Source organism: Equus caballus, chromosome 16 (assembly GCF_041296265.1).
Source record: "Equus caballus isolate H_3958 breed thoroughbred chromosome 16, TB-T2T, whole genome shotgun sequence".
Lineage (NCBI taxonomy): Eukaryota > Metazoa > Chordata > Mammalia > Perissodactyla > Equidae > Equus > Equus caballus.
The window spans coordinates 14,384,076-14,404,744 of NC_091699.1; the positions used below are offsets into that span (position 1 = coordinate 14,384,076).

Sequence of the window (20,669 nt, forward strand, 5' to 3'; positions counted from 1 at the left end):
TCATTCAGTGAATAATTACTCAACCTTCAGATTTTAGCTCTTTAACACCATTTCCTCAGAAAGGCCTTCTCTGAATTGTCTAATGTAAACCATTTTCCTCCATTATTCTCTTTCAGAGGGCACTTTTCCGTTTTCTTCTTATAGTACATTGTCTTGGTATATTTATTGGTGTATTTATCTGATTAATATCTTCCTTTCAACTAAGCCACACAGAAATGTTGAGAGGGGCCCTGAAGTTCTCCAAAGCAGATGGATGGCAGTGGTGAGGCTGTGAGTGTTCAGAGGGAGGGAGTGGCCCTGCCAGGAGCACACATAGCTCTGGGGCCGGCCTTCACTCCTGGTGATGCCGATGCGGAGTTGGGGAGGGGCAGCATTTCCAGAAACTTTGAGAGCTGCTTCTGTCTTGACCCTATAACCCCATCTCGCTAGCTCGTTTCTCTGCTCCTCTTGATAGCAAAAATCTTCAAAGGAATTGTCCTCACCTCTTGCTCTCCTCTCAGTCTCAAAATCAGGCTTTTGTACCCGTTTCTTCACTGAAATTGTCCACAAGGCCGGTAATGACTTCCAAGTTGCTAAATCCCACGGTCACTTGTTATTCCTCGTTCTTTCTTGACTAGTCAGCAGCAGTGCACACTGCTGTCACTCCCTGCTTCTGGAAGCACTGTCTTCCCTTCCAGAACACTGCTCCTCCTCTCCGACGCCACTCAGTCCCTTGCTGATCTCCCCTTGTCTCACGTAAGAGGTTTGAAATGCCTCCCGTAGGTTGACAACTCCCAAATCAGCATCACTTCCACGGGCCTCCTCTTTACACTTCTATGCTGCCTCTTTGCCACCTCCACTTGGATAATTGTAAATACGGCAAACTCGACACGTCCCAAACCAAACTCCCAATTCTCTCTTCGCCCCACCCTGCCCCTCCTGCTATTTTCCCCACCTCAGTAAATGGCAACTGCGTCTTTCTACTAGCTCAGGCTGAAACCCTTGGGGGCCCCTTGACTACCTCCATCCAACCCAGTCCAGCAGCTCTGGGAGAATGCTCTCCCTGCTTCTGCCCTTGCCTTCCTGCAGCCCTTTCTCAGCCCTGCAGCCTGAGTGACCTTTAAAAACGTGAGTCCAGCCATGTGAGTTCTTGGCTCAGAAAACTCCAGAATATATCCAAAGTCCCAACCACAGTGTACATGACCCTACCTGATCTGCCTCTCTCTCTCTTCCCTCATCTCCGACCCCTCTTCTCCTCTCCCCCTTGGCTCCAGCCTGGTTTCCCTGGTGTTCCTAAAATACACCAAGCTCACTCCTGCCTCAGGGCCTTTGCACTGTTTCTTCCTGCTTGCAGTACTCCCCACAGATGTCTCCAAGGCTTGCTTCTTTATTTCTTCAGATTTCTGCTCAAATGCCAGCTTCTCTGCAGTATCTTCCTTGACAGTATCAGTAGCAGTCCCATGTCCTCAGAACTTCTTATGCCCTTAATCTGCTTTATTTTTTTTCAAAGCACCTATCACATCTAACATTGTCTATATTCAATATTCTATTTTCTCTATATTCTATATTTGCTATATTCTTGCTTATTATCCACCTGCCCCGACCAGAACGTGAATTTTCTGAAAGCGGGAGCTGCGTGTCTGGTTAACCTTTGTAGCCCCGTGCCTGGAGCAGGGTGTGCTCAAGGAATGAATGAGGCTGTGCTCGATAAACAATTGCCGTTACTAAATCAATGAGTGGGTGAGTCTGTCTTCATTCCATGTGGATCTCAGGGGCGTGTTGAGGAGCTCACCTGCTAATTGGAGTTGTGAACTGGGCTTCTTTTGTTTATTTGTTTATCATTCGTCTTGTCATGAAAATATTTTGTAGTTTTGTTATGCTAACCACGGAGCTGTACAAACATTCAGACTTTTAACATTGCAGCTTGTTGTGAAACCCCTGGGAAGTGTGTGTGCACCACGGCTCTAAGGACATTTCTTCTCTGTAGGCTTTTTATTTTACTTATTTTTATTTAGTAAGAATATTGTTTTATCATGAGGCTGTGCCCCAATAAAATTTTTGTGCGTCTTACCACCTCAAAAACAAATGATTTTTTTCTTTAGTTGAACTTTAAACTGAATTTACAAAGCCTTCATAATAATGTCAGACACATTGTCTTTGGCTGAATGAACTTCAGTGAATTGGATGAAAAAACCCAACGTCATTGGAACTAATTTTCTATTTGAATCATGTAATGTGTTGAATCATGTAAAACTATCATTATTTAACAGTTTGCATCATTCTTCTTCTAACGGAGCCAATACTTATCATTGTAATTTTAGTTTTCACACGTACATAAGAAAACTTCAAACTCAAAACGAGTGAAATTTTTTTTGAAAAACAGATATTTCGTGTACATCAAATGTAAGTCGTGCTTCAAGTGGGATTCTAAAGAAATGGCTCATCCCTGACTCCCTACTGACCTCCTTATTTGTTTTAAAGGCAGAAAAGCAGAACATTTATACCCTCAAAGATGCTGTTCCCCCTTCTCAAAGCCTGATCCTGCTTGCAAAGGGCAAAGGGGCCCTTCTTTTTCTTGTAAACCTGAGTCCCTGACACTGGCTCCCTATAGGACCTTGGGCCAGTCCTGTCCTCTTGCTGGGTCTGGTTTCCTTCCCACGTAAAGCCTCCAGGGGTTTCCAGCTCTGGCACTCTGTGGTTTGTTTCCCCTGGGAAGATGGCCGTGACATTGATGTTTGACCTCACTGGGAAAGCATGTCAGACAGCAGGGCCTGCTATCTCAGCAACCTTCATCTTGACCTCCATTGCTTCACTCGAAACCCAACGCCAGCGTTTCTGGGACAGCCTCCCTCATTGATAAAGTGTCCCGTAACTTCTCAATGAGCCCACACACTGTAACGGCAGCGATAACGGACTATATCTGGCTCGCCCGGAATCCTGCCCATGTTCCACACAGTGCTACGGCTATCGGTTATCTGCTGAGCATGAATGACCGGAGGCAGAAAGAGCACAAGGAGCTTGTGCTGGTGAGAAGTGGAAGTGATTAATTTGTGTCGCATGCTCCAGCACTGGTCTCAGCAAGTGTGAGGCGGAATGTACGTTGACAGCTGTCTCGGAGTTCACACCACACCGTCAGCACTCTGCAGGAAACAGATGACTTCAGGGCGGCTCTCAAGCTTGTTGACAGCTTGAGCTTTCCGATAAAGTTGTCAGAAAATGAAAAGGACAGTCCTAGGAAGTCCTGGCCTTGGAGATGTTCTGGTAGTGGAGGGTAACCGATGGATGGGATGTTGCAGAAGAGGTTGCAAATGCATCGAGCGGAGAGACAATGTCTGTTCTGTTCTCCATGATATCATCATAACCTAGCACAGTACCTCTCCACCCTGCTCAGTGGCTCAGGGCCAAGGCTTCCCCACCAGGCACCACTTAGGGCCACAGGAGACAGTGGAACTAAGATGAGGTGAGTGAGCAAGCTAGGCAGACCCTTAGAAGGAGAGCCAGGACCTAAGTGTCAGGAAGGGGCCAAATCCAGAGATAATCAGAAAGAGGTAGGAATTCAGGGCAGGGAGATAAGAATTCACACTAGTGGAGAAGAGGTAAAGTGAAAAGTCAAGGTCAAATGGGTCGGAGGACAGAGATACTATGTGGTCACTTTCATAAGCCTGACAGGGTGGGATGCCTGGTGCATTGGCCTGGCTTTAAAAATGCCCAGCCGGCCTGGTGGCACAGCAGTTAAGTTCACACGTTCCGCTTCGGCGGCCCGGGGTTCGCTGGTTCAGATCCCGGGTGCGGACATGGCACCAGTTGGCAAGCCATGCTGTGGTAGGTGTCCCACGTATAAAGTAGGGGAAACGGGCACGGATGTTAGCTCAGGGCCAGTCTTCCTCAGCAAAAAGAGGAGGATTGGAAGCAGTTAGCTCAGGGCTAATCTTCCTTAAAAAAAAATTGCCCAGAAGTGGGGTGCTCATTTTGTCTTGCTGATAACTCTGCACTGTAGAGCGTCATCAGTGAGCTCCTGTTCAGGAAAGCCAATTCAGAAAAACAGAGATGCTTAAGGGTCATTCCCCACACACACCCCTAAAATGAAAGTATTTTTGTCAACTCCCATGAAAGAAGGGATATTCTTCTAACTTCAATTACCTACTTTATGCAACATCAGTTAGAGAATTGGTGCTACTTTTAGCCACTTTGCTGTTATTCTCTAGGCCCAGCTGAGAAGAAGCCATAAAGTGGCAGCTTTCTAAACTTCCCCATATAGCCAAAGCAATAAGCTATACCAGACCCGTGTGGGCTGGTGATCCACGTGACCCTATCTTTGCTGTAGAATTTCATCCAGTTGAATTGCAGCAGTGGAGAAAACAGTATAAACTGCATGGTTGTATAGGAGTCCATGACCCCACTGCTACCCACTCTGCTTACTTGTTCTCTTGGCAGCTCCGCCCCTCATCTTTTTCGCTCTGATTTGCAGGTAGTTTTCAGTCAGGCCAGAAAGAACCCTAAAAGCTCCATGTTCCACAACCTCCCCCAAAACTCAAGCACCATTGGGCTTTGGCATCAGTCCACAAAGATCGTGTTCTCTCTTTCAACCCGGAGCGCGTCACAGGAGAGCCTGAGCCGGGCGGGGGGGTTTGAGGAAGCTGGACAGCTTCCCAGCCTCTCACGAGGCAGGTGTTCATGGCCTCATTCTTTTGTTCAAAGTGAATTCCTGGAACATAACCCATTTTCTGATACCAATGCAAAAACACCTCTAATGCCAAGCGGTGTCCTTTGGGGTCACATCAATGGACCCTCCGGGCAGCCTGCTCTCCAGAAAGGGAGAGATGGGCTGGGCGCGGCAGGCAGGAGTCCGTTCCTGCAGGGCCTATGGCGCAGTGGTGAGGAGTTGGGATTTTGAGCAATGGGAAGTTATTAGGGAGTTTAAAGCAGTGACAGGCCAGGATCCGATATTCATTTTTCAGAGATCTGTCAGCAGAGTGGCTAGTGGGATGGAGGGAACGAGGGAAGCCAGTTAGGAGGTTACCGAAGGATCCTTCAGTCCGTTATTCATTCGTTCTCCAAGTATGTGCTGCACGCCAGCTGCAGGCGTAGGGCCCTGGGGATAAGGTTCTCACCCTCCTGGAGAAAACTGTGATTAGTGCTGTGCAGAAAATACAACGTGCTATGGTAGAGAGTGGCATGGGAGGGAGGTGACGGTCACTTCAGAGGGTTGAAGGGGTGGTCCCTTTAGAGGGTGGCAGCGACATTTGTGCTGAGACCTAAATAATGGGAACGAGTGAGTCATGTGAGGTGGGGATGGGGGAGTGTTCCAGGCAGAGGAAAAGCGAGTGCAAAGGCCTTGAGGCAGGAGTGAGCTCGACATGTGACTGGGGGTGGTGAGTGAGGACTCCAGTCCCAAACAAGGGTGGAGATGTGGGCAGGGGCCTGCCCCGGCAGCTCCCTGACGCCCACCGTTAGGAGCCTGGGTTTTACTCTGCCGGGGACGAGAGGCTGTTACAGAGTTTTGAATGAGGGCCAAATCCAGCCTGCCTCCTGTTTGTGGTGAAGGTTTAACGGAGCCCAGGCTCACTTGTTCCTCTGTGGCTCTTTCACGCTGCAACAGCAGAGCTGTGTGGTTGTGACAGAGACCACCTGGCACACCAAGCCTGAATCCCTGACTCGCTGGCCCTTTCCAGGGCAGTCTGCTGACTCCCCATCTAAGCACTGTTTTCAGAAGGTTATCTGGCTGTCGTGTGGGGTAGCATGATGGAATAGAGCCGCGAAGCAACTGCAGGACACACAGGAAGGTGAAGCCTTTCGTAGCTTCGGTCCCTCTTGGCTGATGATTTCTCCAGCACCAGAGAGAGGGAGGCTGCGGCTTGGCCCAGAGAGCTCATCTCTCTGGGAGCACACGGCTTTAAAGACGGACAGTGTCTGTGCAGGGAGCGTGGCCTGGTGCCCTGTGGCTAGCAGCAGACTCGGTTTTGCCTGGTGAACTTAGCAAGTAGGAGTTAATCGCTGATTGTGGGGCCTCCACCCAAAGCATGACTGCCTGTCTTTTGTCTGCAGCACCTCATCACCGATTTGGGACTTAGAGACAGCACGGGCCAAGCAGCTGCTTCCCATTACCTGCGTGTCCCATTTAAGCAGCCCGCTGTGACTGCCAAGCATGCCCGCACCACTCCCAAGAGCGAGACAGAGAGCAGAGACACTGTGAGAAAGAGACTCCATTTCCAAATTCTAGGGTCGGTTGGCTTTGCTTTGTTTCTTGAGAAAAACATCAAATAAGTAAAATAGTTGACATTGTGTTAGAAAACTAACCTCAAACATCTGGGTTCTTTGTACCATGGGAGTTTATTTTCATTCCTTTGGTTGTAACTGATAAATATTCACAGAATAATTGAGTTAGTGCATTTCTTTAGAAGGGAAACCATCCGTGTTGTGTAAAGAAATGGTGAAGATGAGGGCAGGGACAAGAAGAAGAGATTCAGGGTGATAGAGCCACTGTCCCCAAGTAGCTCACTGTAGGTGGGAGGCCAGAATATACTTCAAATTTATTTCAACAAGCGTTCATTGAGCACCTACTCTGTGCCAACCACTACTGAGTGCTGGGGAATCTGAGTTGAATAAGACGAGGTCCCTGCTGTCTAGGGACAATCTGGTAACAAGTATAATAGTGATGCTATGACAAGATAACAAAAGCAAAGCACTTGTAATAGCTCTTAATCCTCACGACATCCCTTGAACATAAATATTATCATTCCAATTTTAAATCGAGATTTGAAGAGTAAATGCCAGAGCTGAGATTTGAAACCATATTCATTTGCCACTAGAGCCTTTTGCTGCCCCTCAGATTGGTAGAACTGGAGAGTCGGTGTAAGTTGCAGAGAGGCGGGTTTCAGGTCAGGAACAAAAGGGGCTACTTTGCAAGGTGATGAGCTGTCAAGGGTGGTGTGAAAGTAGAAACATATGGAGGCATGGCTGGATGCAGAGCCTCAAAGGGTATTATCAGAAATTAGTCTTTCTCCCTGTCTCGGCTCCACTTCCCCCTAGTTTGGCTTCCATATCAAGTAGATCCTTCCCCATGGAGAGGCCAGGGTGCCCCCAGCGGCTCCAGGCTAGCATTCTATCTGCTCAGTGGCCTCAACAGAAAGAGGGCATCTTTTCCCAATAGTTCCAGCTAAAGCCCCAGGATAACTCTGATTGGCTTGGCTTGAGTCACATACCCATCTCTCAGCCAATCCCTGCAGCCATATGAATGTGGGACTCCCACTGAGTAGGCCTACCCAACCACATGGACTGAGAACGGTCCTTACTCCCCATCCCCTGAGGTACCCCAGTGCCACTCCTCCCAATGATACAGAGGCATCGACTCTTCAGAGTCTTTGGCTGGAAGGTCGTGGTATCCAGCATGATGGAAGGAGGGTGGAGGTAGAGTTCAATGGGTTTCGCTGGTCACTCACTGTGAGAGACCTTGAGTAAATACCCTCCTCTCTCTGAGCCTCATTCGTAAACTGGAAATTCACGGCACTTTCCTTGCTGGCTGCAGGCATGATTAAACTGGTGCTGACCACAGTGCCTGGCCCAGAAAATGATGCCCAACATTCCCAGGGAGGGATTTATGTGAGAGGGGATATGAGAGAGCCAGGGCTAATCTCAGGACCAGGTTGCAGGCGGGGCTAAGGTGTGGGTGAGTCGCCAGTGATTTGGCCAGATTGACAGCCATGAGGCCAGGCCTGACTGCATGACAGATGCTGGGTCTCCATATTGAGCTCCTGGGGTGGAGGCCACTCAGATAAGTACTGTTTGTGAAGGCCCAGCCGAGCCTATTTCCCTCTCCAGCTTCTCAAGCTCTAGCAGATGACCAGAAAGCAACATTCCCAGAATGAATTGGCTCAACTCCTTGCAGAAATGCTGCCAGAAAAGGACAATTAGCTATGGGCCCTTGGCTTTTGTAGGGGTCTGCGTTAGACACAGCTGAGTGGGAGGAAACACACATTCAGGGTCTTCTTTGTGGCCCCGGAAGGGGAAAGGGGGACCGTGTGGTGGCCAGCATGGAACTCTGTAGCCAGGCTGCCTGCATCTGAATCCTGGCTCTGCCCGTCCCCAGCCATGTGCCTTGGGCAGGGTCTCACTTTTCTCATCTGTGGAACAGTGGCAATGATGATAAAAGTTGTATCTGCCTCAAAGTTTTGTTGTAAGGATTAAACAAGTCATATATTAGCTCAAGCTATTTTTACAGGTCAAAAACGGTTGCCAGCAGCAATTTCGTACGGTTCAACCTAAAGTTCTTGACCCAAAGCGTTAACTATGGTCATTTGACATATGCTATCTGTGGCCCTCACCCTAGTCGTACGAGGAGGGTACTGTCATATCTGTGCTCCAGGCAAGGGCGTGGGAGGGCTGTGCAGCCACCACTGTGAAGCGTGTGCTCTGGGCCAGCCCGTAGGAAATCGAATGTCAGAGGGGCTGAGTTCCCTGCCTGGGGTCCCGCAGACACAGAGCTGGCCTGAGACCTGTGTGTGACTATTTTTCTTTGCTGGCTCCTGCAGCAGGATTATTTTTAGAAGACATGACCCTTTGTTCTAATCGGGGTCCCTTATCTGAGGATCCAGGTGATAAATTCCTCATAGAAGTCAGTGCTAGGAAAAAAATCTGTCCTCCCAGTGAACTGGAACATTTCCTTTTATCGGAGGAACCTGTGAGGGCAGGGCAACTATCTGGGTGGTTTCCAGAGACAGGTGAATTTTTATTATTATCTTTATTATACCTACCATCATGGAGCATTTATTACCTACCAAGACAGCACACTAAGTGCATCACATGAACAATCTCCTTGCTACGCAAAGTGTGGTCCGGGGCCCAGCAGCAACAGCATCAGCTGGGAGCTTGTCAGACGTGCAGCATCTCCGGCTCCTCCTGGGACCTGCTGAATTCAAATCTGCATTTTAACAAGATGGCCAGGTGAGTCGTAGACACAGTTAATGATTGCTGCATCCTGCGCGGTGTCGTTTAATCTCCACCACACCCAATGAGGTACAGACTATTATCCCCATTTTACAGATAAGTAGTTGGTTTAGTGAGGTGAAGCCACCAGACTCAGGCCACACAACTGGGTCCCGACTGATTCCAGAGCCTGTGCTCTTATCACTACCCCACCCTTGGAAACTAGGAGGGAACGTCGTGAGTCGAGGCCCAGAGGTGGGCAAGACCAAGAACCTTGGGACAGCCAGGTTATCGACAGTGGTTCTCAGCCAACGTAAAGCTCTGGGCACCTTTCCCAGAGATTCACAGAACTTGTACCTGACAGAACTCCCAGGTGCCCAAGTTCAGGTAACAGTCTGCAGCCCCAGAACCAAGCTCTAGTGTGGACGTGAAAAGGACAGCCTTTGGGGTCAAGTCAAAACCCACCAGCTGAGCGTCCACAGGCCCGTTCGTATAACCTCGCCGAGCCTCAGCTTCATCACTCGTAAATGGGTCACAGGTACCCACTGTGTCAAATTATTGGGAAGATGAAACAATCTCATGATGTTAAATTCCTTCATCCAGTGCATGATAAGCTTAGCACGATAAATGTAAACCAAGTAAATGGATGAATGAGTGAATAAAGGAATAAACAAACAAATAAACACACACACTCACACACACACACGCAGGGAACCCTTTTATTCACAGCACTGAATTCCCAAACTAGGCACAAGTAGTCTGAAACTGACGTAATGCGCTGAATTGTCCCCCATGAAATGGAAACTGGGCAGCCACATGTTCCTTGAAAAATGCGACCGTGCTCTCAAGGCTGCTGGGAGGGTGGAGGCCAGCCCCATGGGACTCCCACTCTTCCCAGGACATTTCTCTGATGTCTTTGCCTGTTTGGTATCAAGGTCTTACTAGCTTTAAAAAGTGAACTAGGGAGTGTTTTACGGGTCAACTTGGCCGGGCTGCAGTCCCCAATTATTCAGTCAAACACTAGGTGCTGCCGTGAAGGTATTTTATAGATGTGATTATCATTCATAATCAGGTGGCTTTAAGTAAAGGAGATTATCCTAAATAATCTATGACAGTCTGTTGAAAGGCCTAAAGAGCAGAACTGAGGTTTCCTTGAAGGTGAAGAAACTCTGCACGTGGACTGCAGCTTCAGTTGGTGCCCAAGAGTCCGGACAGCCTGCCCCATGGGTTTCAGACCCGCCGAGACGGCCCCCTCCCCCGCAAATGGGTAAGTCAATTCCTTGCAATAAATCCACATATATATCCCACAGGTTCTGCTTCTCTGGTTGAACCCTGACTGATAGCAGACTTTGACACCAGAAGTGGTCCTGGAGGAGCAGAGCCTTAAGGAAGAGTTTTCTGAATCAGTTCTGGGTTTACTGGAACGGTTCCTCTCATGGATTAGATTTAAAGCCACTGGCGACTCTACTCGCAGTGGTAAAGAGGACGCTGGTAGATCTTGGTATGATGTGGCAATAAAGATATGCAAAGTATGGCTTTTGGATAAGATAAGGAAAAGCATGTCTGGAATATAAGAAATCCATTAGGATGTCTCTTAATGCCACCATGTCCTGTGATTCACATCAACGGAAAACTATGACACCCCAATTCAGGCCGAACTGCTAATGGCCCAGACCCTTCAGCTATGACGGTTTGGATCACCCCACCAGATAAAGAACCATGACCAGCTGAGGCCAAAGGGAATATGGCATGGGTAGTAGAAGTAGGTAGTTATATATATCAGACAACCACATAACCAGTTGCAGAAATGAGGATTGAATAGTTATGAGTATTCGTTCCTTATTTTGTTATGAATATTTGTGTATATCTGTTAGGCAAATATTTTTGTTGTCTTTCCTCCCTTATCCCCCTGTCATCTAACATGAGACGTATTAATAACAGTTAATCTTACATCACAGTGTTTAAGTCTCAGCGTAGCAAGGGGAGTATCATCACCCGAGGCTTTGCATTCTCTCCTGGGGCAAAGGTTAGCGTGTTTTCAGCTGTAGGCAGAATAGTTACATTATATTAGGTGGAAGATCTAGCGATTCCTTTTTCGGAGCTTGTGTATGGTTTCAGGAGGTGTGTATGGGTGCCAAGTTAACAAGGGGTGGACTGTGGGGCTCAGTTTTCTCCCTCCGCTTGGCTGGGCTCTAGTTCCCCGGTTATTCAGCAAATCACTAATCTGGTGCAGCTGTGAAGATGTTTTGTAGGTGGATTCATATTCATAACGAGTTGACTGTAAGTAAAGGGGATTATCCTAGATTGTCTGGCTGGGCCTAATTCAATCAACTGAAAGGTCTTGCAAGCAGAACTGAGGTTTCCCTGAAATTCTCTGTAATTCTGCCTATGGACTGCAGCTTCATGATGTGGCCAACAGTTCTGCCTGCCCTTACTGACTGCCTACTGCGACAGCGCAGGCCAATTCCTTGCAATAAGTCCTTTTATATATAGAATGATATCTACATGATGTTACATATGTATATGGTGTCCCTGATTCTGTTTCACTGATTAAATCTTGACTGATACTTTCCTCTCCTATTTTCTGGAAGAGATTGTATAGAATCGGTGTTGATTCTTCTTTGAATGTTTGGTAGATTCTCCAGTGAAACTGTCTAGCCTGGAGATTTCTTTTTTGAGAGTTTCTTAAATTATAAATTTGATTTCCTTAATAGTTATAGTGTTATTGAAATTATCTGTTTCATATTGAGGGAGTTGTGGTAGTTTGTGTTTTTCAAGAAATTGGTCCGTTGTCTAATTTATGTTTGTACGTTGCTCATACAATTCCAGTATTATTCTTTGGATGTGTGCAGGGTATGGAGGCATATCCTCTGTTTTAGTCCTGATGTTGGCAATTTGTGTCTTTTTTTTTCTCTATCAGTCTTGCTAGAGGTTTAGCAATTTTATTTATCTTGTGTAAAGAACCAGATCTTTGTTCCATTGACTTTTTCTACTTTTTAATACATCCCCCCTAAGCTTTACTGAGATATAATTGACATATAACATTGTATTAGTTTAAAGGTGTACAACATAATGATTTGACATATGGATATATTGTGAAACGATTAACAAAATAAGTTTAGTTAACATCCATAACCTCACATAGTTACAATTTTTTCTTGTGAGGAGAACTTTTAAGATCTACTTTCTTAACAACTTTCAAATATGCAGTACAGTATTATTAACTATAGTCACCACGCTATACATTACATGCCCAGAAATTTTTAACCTTCTAACTGGACGTTTGTACTTTTTTGTGTGTGAGGAAGATTGTCACTGAGCTAACATCTGTGCCAATCTTCCTCTATTTTATGTGGGATGCCGCCACGGCGTGGCTTGACAAGTGGTGCTAGGGCTGAGCCTGGGATCTGAACCTGCGAACTCCGGGCTGCCAAAGCAGAGCGCGTGAACTTAACCACTATGCCACCAAGCTGGCCCCTGGAAGTTTGTACTTTTTGACCCCCTTCACCCATTTCCCCCACCCCCTAACTCTGGCAACCACCAATGGGTTCTCTGATTCTATGAGTTTGGGTCTTTTCAGATTCCATATGTAAGAGAGATCTTATGGTATTTGCCTTTCTCTGTCTGACTTATTTCACTTAGCATACTGCCCTCAAGGTGCATCCATGTTGTTGCAAATGGCAAGATTTCCTACTTTTTTGTGGCTAAACAATATTCCGTTTTCTTTATGCATTCATCCATCAGTGGACACTTAGGTTGTTTCCATATCTTGGCTGCTGTAAACAATGCTGTAATGAACATCAGAGTGCACATATCTCTTTGAGAGTGATTTCATTTCTTTCAGATAAATACCCAGAAGTGGAATTGCTAGATCATATGGTAGTTCTATTTTTAATTTCTTGAGGAATCTCCATACTGTTTTCCATAGTGGCCACACAAGTTTGCATTCCTACCAGCAGTGTGCAAGGATTCCCTTTTCTCCACACCCTCGCCGACACTTGTTATTTCTTGTCATTTTGATAACAGCCATTCTGACAGAGGTGAGGTGATATTTCACTGTGGTTTTGATTTGCATTTCCCTGATGATTAGTGATGTTGAGCATCTTTTCATGTACCTGTTGGCCATCTGTATGTCTTCTTTGGAAAAATGTCTTTTCAGATCCTCTGCCCATTTTTTAATCTGATTGCTGTTTTTTGCTGTTGAGCTGTATGAGTTCTTTATATATCTTGGATATTAACCCCTTATCAGATACATGACTTGCAAATATTTTCTCCCATTCCATAGGTTGGCTTTTCATTTTGTTGACATGAACAATATGGTGAAGTCTTTTGGCCAGAACATTTTACGGAACGTGGGGTGACAGTGTTGTGGAGAATGAGGCTGTGGTGTCCGGCTGTGCACCTAAGTTTGCACCTGGTCCTGTGGGCCACAGGGGAGCAGAGTCTGTGAAAAGAAATGAGCAGAGGAGTGACAGGATTATAGCTACATGACATAATTGGATTTCTGCACATCACAGAGGATGAATTGCAGGGAGAAGCAGCTCAGAGACTGCCAGAGATTTTTTAAGAAAAGGCAGGAGATGATGAAGGCACAACCTAAGGTGGGAGCTGTGGGCCCGGCGAGCGGGGGTGGATCAGGCAAGGAGAGATGTTCCAAGAGAGGCATGGAGGCGTCAACCACACTGGAGGCCTGAGTTTCCCCTCCTAGCTCTGGATCCCGCCAGTCAGAAGCCCTCCCATCGGCGTCCGTCTTAGAGGTCCCGGTGCCTCCTCCTCCCGTCTTACCTGGTTGCTAATTTCCCCAAACAGGATATTCACACACAAAGACACAGTGTAATTAAACTTCTGCAAACCAAAGACAAAGAAAAATCTTGAAACTAGGTCAGATGCAGTGTAGCTGATTTACAGAGTTAATAATAACTCCACAAGCACACACAGAGCAGCATACGCTTCATTAATGTGCTATTTTTGCCTGGTTTTTGGTATCAAAGTTACGCTGGTTTCATAAAAGGAATTTAGAGGCTTTCCTTTTTTCTCTATGCACGGAAATGCTTTAAATAGCATTGGAGTTATTGTTTCTCTAAGGATTTGGTTGAATTCACTTCGGGCCTGGTGACTTTTTTCTTTATATCTTTTTAAGTATGTTCCCATGAAACTATCAAAATGACAGATATTTCCATCACCCCCAAAAGGTTCCTTGTGCCCTTTTGCAATCCATCCCTCCTCCAGCCCTGTCCCCAGGCAACCCCGACCTGCTTTCTGCTGTTATAGATTTGTTTGCATGTTCTAGAATTCATGTAAATGGAATCAAACAGTATGTGCTCTTTCTTTGTCTGGCTTCATTCACTCAGTATAATTATTTTGAAATTCACGCCTTTTGTGTATACCAATAGTTCTTTCATTTTTATTGCTGAGTAGAACTCCATGACATGAATATACCACCATTTGTCTATACATTCACTAGTTTAGGGACATTTCAGTTGTTTCCAGTTTGGGGCTATCATAAATAAAGCTACTGTAAACATTCATATACAAATCTTTGTGTGGATATATGTATTTTTTCTCTTGGATAAAGACTTAGGAGTGGAAATATTGGGTCACATGGTAGGTGTATATTTAACTTTTTAAGAACCTGTCAAACTGTTTTCCCAAGTGGCTGTCCCATTTTGCATTCCCACCAGGAGTGTACGAGAGTTCCAGTTGCTCCACGTCCTCGCCAACACTAGATACGGGCAGTCCTCCTATGAGTTTCTGAGTTTTGAAAGTTTGCCAACTTTCTCAATTTCTTCTCTTTATCTTAGGCTGGGTTGCCCAGACAATAGAGTTGGAAGGAAAGCTTAGGTACCAATATTTCATTGCAGGGTGGGGGTGAGGTGTACAGATAGAGGGAAAATGGGAGGGGAAGCAGGGAAAGAGAGAAAGCAAACACAAGGTGGTCATTGCTAAGCTGGTCACAGCAGCACCAGAAAGGTCTCTCAGCCACGCCCTGTCTCCAGAGAAGCCATATGGAACTGGGACACCTTGAAGAGTGTCTGGGAGGGGAAGGAGAGGAATTTATCCAATGATGGTTTCCCATCTCCTGTCTTTCATTGGTCCAAATTTACCCCATGGAGCTTTAACTCCCCTGAATGTTTTGCGCGGCCCTTTTGGACAGCTACTGGGGAATCCAGGTTCGACACCCCAGGGCACAGCATGGACACCCCAGGGCACAGCGCTTCCCCTGAATCTAGAAACAAGAGCCTTTGAGTGTCTGGTCTGGTTGGACCAGGGCACTGGGGCGGTGTGGTTCCTGCAGCAGAGGTGAGGGGAAGCCATGCCGACATCCAGACAGGACTCTGGGGGAGGCTGGCCCACAGCAGTTAGGAGATGAGCTTGCGGTGGGGCCAGGGCTCCCCTGAGCAAGCAAATGAGGCCGAGGTTGGGACACGGTTGGTGGAGTTGAGTGACCCGGGGGAGGTCTGTAGGCTGAGTTGGGTGCGATCTCCTGCTGTGTGGTAGTTTGTGTCTGCTAGCTCCCCTGCTCTCCGCTGTGGCCCTGATGTGTAGGCAGGGATTCATAGCCCTGTGTTTCCGACAAAGGAAGTTAAGTCTTACCCTGGTGGCTTGCCCAGGATCATACATCAAGTGGGTGACTCACTTGAGTCTTTGGACTCTGGGCCCAGTGCTGTTTCCACGTGCAATATGGATGCCAAATATTCGCAGATGTACATTTGGGGAGCTATGTGTGGTTTGGGGCACCTTCTGGAAGACAGAAACAGCACATCCCAAATCTTTTGTTTGTTCTTTTTTCAGCCACTTTGGGGAAGTGAAGCAGCGGGAGGTCCTGATGACAAAGTTTCCGTGGGACGGAGGTCAGGGATCCGGGGTCTAGTCCCACTTCGTGTAACATTGGACTAATGATTGTTCCCTTGGGGCTGCTACTCACTCATTGACTCTTGAAGCAAACATCTGGTAAGAGTGTACGCACTGTGTGCCAGGTTCTGTGCTACCTGTGGGGAATGTCAAAATGAGTACAATCTCCCTGCTGTCATGAAATTTCTAATCCTGACCTAGATTACATGGGAGGATTATTAATCTGTATACCCCATAGGGCTGTTGGGAGAATTAAATGAGTTAATATATGTAATCCACTTAGAATAGTGCCTGCATATCACTGACGTTTCATAAAGATGATGATGATGATGACGATGACAACGACAATGACAACTGGCCTCGTGGGAAACATACTTCCTAAGTCTTTCTATACGAGGAGGTGGGGAGTGGGCAGTACATTTTATCAGTTAAGACCACATGTTGATTGTGGCGTCATAAACTCTGGGGTTTGAATCTCAACTCTATTAAATATTAGCTTCTTGAGTAAGATACCTATCTTCTTTGTGCCTTGGCCTCTTTCATCTGTAAAATAGGTCTTCAATTTTGCCTTTTTCAGGATAAAATGAGATAATGCCTGTGAGATGGGTTGTTTGTAAAAATGACCCCAGTTTGTCACCCTCCCTGATATCCATGCCTCCTATCTCATGGTGGAGTCTCTTTCTCCTCTTCCCTGAGTACAGGATGGCCTTGTAACTTGATTTGGCCAACCGAACATACCTTCTCATTTTGAGTGAGTGCACCTTCTCACTTTGGGACCTTGACATCACCATATGAAGAAGCCCAAGCTAACCTGAAGGATGATGGGAGACATAGCACCAGTCGTCCGCATCAATCCAGTGACAGTCAGTCAATCCCCAGAAGCAGAGCTAGCCTCCTGGCCTCCAGTTTACCACAGATGCATTAGAGAGACTGGTCAATACGCGGAGTACTGCTAACTGAGCCCAGCCTGTGTCACCAACCCCCAGAATTGTGAGCTAGCTAAAGGACTCCATCAAAAAACCGTTAGAACTAATAAATGAATTCAGTAAAGTTGTAGGATACAAAATCAATACTCAAAAATGTGTTGCATTTCTATACACTAACAATAAAATATCAGAAAAAGAAATGAAGAAAACAGTCCCATTTACAATTGCATCAAAAAACAATAAAATGCCTAAGAATAAATTTAACCAAGGAAGTGAAAGACCTGCGTAATGAAAACTACGAGACATTAATGAAAGAAATTGGAGAAGAGACGTAAATGGAACGATATTCTGTTCTCATGGATTGGAAGAATTAATATTGTTAAAATGTCCATACTACCCAAAGCAATCTACAGATGCAATGCAATCACTATCACAATTCCAATGGCGTTCTTCACAGAAATAGAAAAAACAATCTTAAAATTTGTATGAAACCACAGAAGACCCTGAAAAGCCAAAGCAATCCTGAGAAAGAAGAACAGAGCTGGAGGCATCACACTCCCTGATTTCAAACTATATTACAAAGCTATAGTAATTAAAAGAATATGGTATTGGCTTAAAAACAGACACATAGATCAGTGGAACAGAACAGAGAGCCCAGAAACAAAGCCCTGCATATATGGTTAATTAATTCACAACAAAGGGGCCAAGGGTACATGATGGGGAAAGGACAGTCTCTTCACTAAATGGTGCTGGGAAGACTGGACAGCCACAGGCAAAAGAATGAAACTGGCCCACTACCTCACACCATAGACTCAAATTAACTCAAAATGGATTAACAACTTGAACGTAAGCCCTGAAACTGTGAAACACCTAGAAGAAAACATAGGCAGTAGGCTCCTTGACGTTGGTCTTGGTGATGATTTTTTGGATCTGACACCAAAAGCAACAAAAACCAAAAATAACAAGTGGGACTACATCAAATTAAAAAACTTCTGCACAGCAAAGGGAACCATCAACAAAATGAAAAGGCAACTGACGGAATGGGAGAAAATAAGGATAAGGAGTTAATAGCTAAAATATACAAAGAACTCATGCAACTCAATAGTAAAAAGACAAACAATCTGATTAAAAAATGGGCAGAAGATCTGAATAGACATTCTTCCAAAGAAGACACACAGATGGCCAACAGGTACATGAAAAGGGGCTCAACATCACTAATCATCAGGGAAATGCAAATCAAAACCACAGTGAAATATCACCTCACACCTGTGAGAATAGCTATTATCAAAAAGACAAGAAATAACAAGTGTTGGCTAGGATGTGGAGACGAGGGAATGTAAATTGGTGCAGATGGAAAACAATATGGAGGTTCCTCAAACAATTAGAAATAGAACTACCACATGACCCAGCAATTCCACTTCTGGGTATTTATCCAAAGAACCCGAAAATACTAACTCGAAAAGATATCTTCACCCACCACGTTCACTGCAACATTATTTACAATAGCCAAGATATGGAAGCAACTGAAGCGTCCATCAATAAATGAATAGATAAGGAAATTGTGATATTTATATTATTCAGCCACAAAAAAGAAGGAAATCTTGCCATTTGTGACATTATGGATGGACCTTGAGGGCAGTGTGCTAAGTGAAATGTCAGACAGAAAAGACAAATCTTATATGTACTCTCTTATATGTGGACTCTAAAAACAAAAAACCAAGCTCATAGATACAGAGAACAGACTGGTGATTGCCAGAGGTGGGGCTGGGGGTGGGAGAAATGGGCAAAGGAGGTAAAAAAGATTTAAAAAAATGATTGTGGTTATAAGTCACTAATTTTAGGCTGTTGTGTTTCACAGCAACAGCTAACCAATACAGCCTGTAAAATGCTTAGCACAGTAATCACAGCTTATCATGGAAGCCATGATGATGATGTTGATGACAGTGTCCGTGCTCAGGCCTCTGCGAGGAATATGAGACAAGGTGGTTTCACGACCTCTGCCCTAAAGCAGCTCATGGCACGACGTTATTCACAGGAAAAGAAAGGCAACAAACTGACTTCCAAGGAACTCACAGTCACTTCTTTGTTCTTAAAAATCCCCACCAATCCTGAAGACCTCAAGGCCCTGCTCAGGAGATTCGATTTCATATCCACCATGAATGGCCACTGACGGGTCCTAAGCTGGAAGCGGTGGGATAAGAGCTAGTTTAGAAAGATCCTCCAGTGCGCAAGAAGAATCAGAGAGAGAGACAGCCTGAAGGAGGGAGGTTGACGATGTCAGCCTCCTCCTTCCACCTTCCATAGCTTCTCATGGCTCTTAGAAGAAACTCCGGACTCCTCAGACCACACACGGGCTGTGAGGTTTGCCCTCCCCCGAGCTGAGTCTCTCTCCCCTGTGCTCACACTGCTCTACCCACGTTGCTTTCTCTTAGCACCTTAGATACGCCCTGGTGTGTCTTCCCTCAGTGCCTTTGCACATGCTGTTCTGTTGCCTTCCCCTCCTTTTTGCATGACTTGTGCTTCAGATCTCTGTAACTCAGATGTCACTGAATCCTTAATCTAAGATCACCCTTATATATCCACCTAAAAACCTTGTGCTTTTTTGTGGCAGTTACCACGGTTTATACCTACATACGGAACATACGGGTAATGGTTTGATGGGTATCTGTCTCCCTGCCTGACTGTGAGCTCTGCTGGGTCTGTCTCGCTTGTTACCATGCCCCGGAGCCTGGCCCAGTGCCTGGTGTGTACCAGGCACGAACAAAATAGTTGTAAAATGAATGGATGCCCTTGAGTGAAACCCCTTTGGGGCAGACTATCCATGCTCATCTGGAATTTCTCCATCCTGAAATGATATGGGAGGGGAGTGAGGCCACAACCCTTAGAGCTCTTCCCTTGGGAGACAAATTGGTCTGTCCCTGGAAGTGTTGCCTGGGACTCTGGCACCAGTTTTATAGCCAGCAGACAGGACACACTTAATCTGGCCAATAAATAACCCATCCCACCAGCCCCGGTGGCTGACCGGAAGGTCCTTAAGGAGAGACTAACACTAATGTGGAACATAGAGTTCTCCAGCCTCAAGGCCACAGCATTCTCCTGCGGGGGGTTAATCATCTATTTGAACAAGGAATGCTTTCCCCAAGCCTTGCCTCATAAACAAGTCTGTGAGAGGCAAACAGGCCCGTGTGGACATCGGACGTCTGGAAGATTCCATCTGGGCAGCAGCAGGGAGACTTCCCAGAGAAACACACAGAGCTGAAAGCAATAAAACTTTTATGGCCTTATCCTATTGTCCCCAAATAGGCCGGTCACTGACATGTCTCCCCGTCCTCTTCCAGAATCCCTCATCTCACTTGGAGCTCCTGGCTTCTATATAGCTATTTGTGGGCTTATGTTTTCATCTTTCTGTCTCTCCCAGGAGATCGTGAATTCCATGAGGGCAAAGACAGATCTTGCTCACTTATTGTTTCCCCACCTATAGCTCAGTGCTTGGCACAGAGCTGGCTACATAAATGTTTGCTAATTGGATAAGCAAAGGACAAAGGTTGAGCTACTAGTGGGGTTGGAGAGGTCAACCAGTCTGAGAATGAGCTCACGCGTACAGGAAAGCAAAGTTAAAATCATAGTAGAGAAATGGAGGGGAGGCTGATGAGATTGGGAGCCTCCAGATCAAGCCACGCCTGAAGCCTTCACCATCACTGGAGTTTTCAGTGATTTGCGCCAGCATATTCACTTTGTTGCTTAACCGAAGTTCTCATAAAGACTTTTATATAAATGTTCATAGCATCTTTATTCATAATAGTCCAAAACAAGAAACAACGTAAATGTCTACCAAGAGGTGAATGAATAAACCTGTTGGGATATATCCATACAACAAACCCATATAACAGAATACTGCTCAGCCGCTGAGCCATAAAAGGAACGAACTCTGATACGCACAACAATACGGATGAATCTCACAGGCATTATGCTGAACGTGATAAACCAGAT

The 20,669-nt window shown here is 45.9% G+C and overlaps 2 long non-coding RNA genes across 2 annotated transcripts in view; both read left to right on the top strand.

Moving 5' to 3' along the window:
• Positions 1 to 2,362: 2,362 nt before the first annotated feature.
• LOC138918020 (uncharacterized) lies at positions 2,363 to 6,352 on the top strand. Its single transcript, XR_011426799.1, has 2 exons — positions 2,363 to 3,439; positions 6,025 to 6,352. It is a non-coding gene; the product is annotated as an uncharacterized lncRNA (long non-coding RNA).
• A 1,915-nt stretch (positions 6,353 to 8,267) lies between these two features.
• The window catches only part of LOC138918019 (uncharacterized), a 36,693-nt gene continuing 24,291 nt past the window's right edge, over positions 8,268 to 20,669 (top strand). The window contains exons 1-2 of the long non-coding RNA XR_011426798.1: positions 8,268 to 8,919; positions 10,017 to 10,168. This is a non-coding gene — a long non-coding RNA (uncharacterized lncRNA). The remainder of the gene's footprint in view (positions 8,920 to 10,016; positions 10,169 to 20,669) is intronic.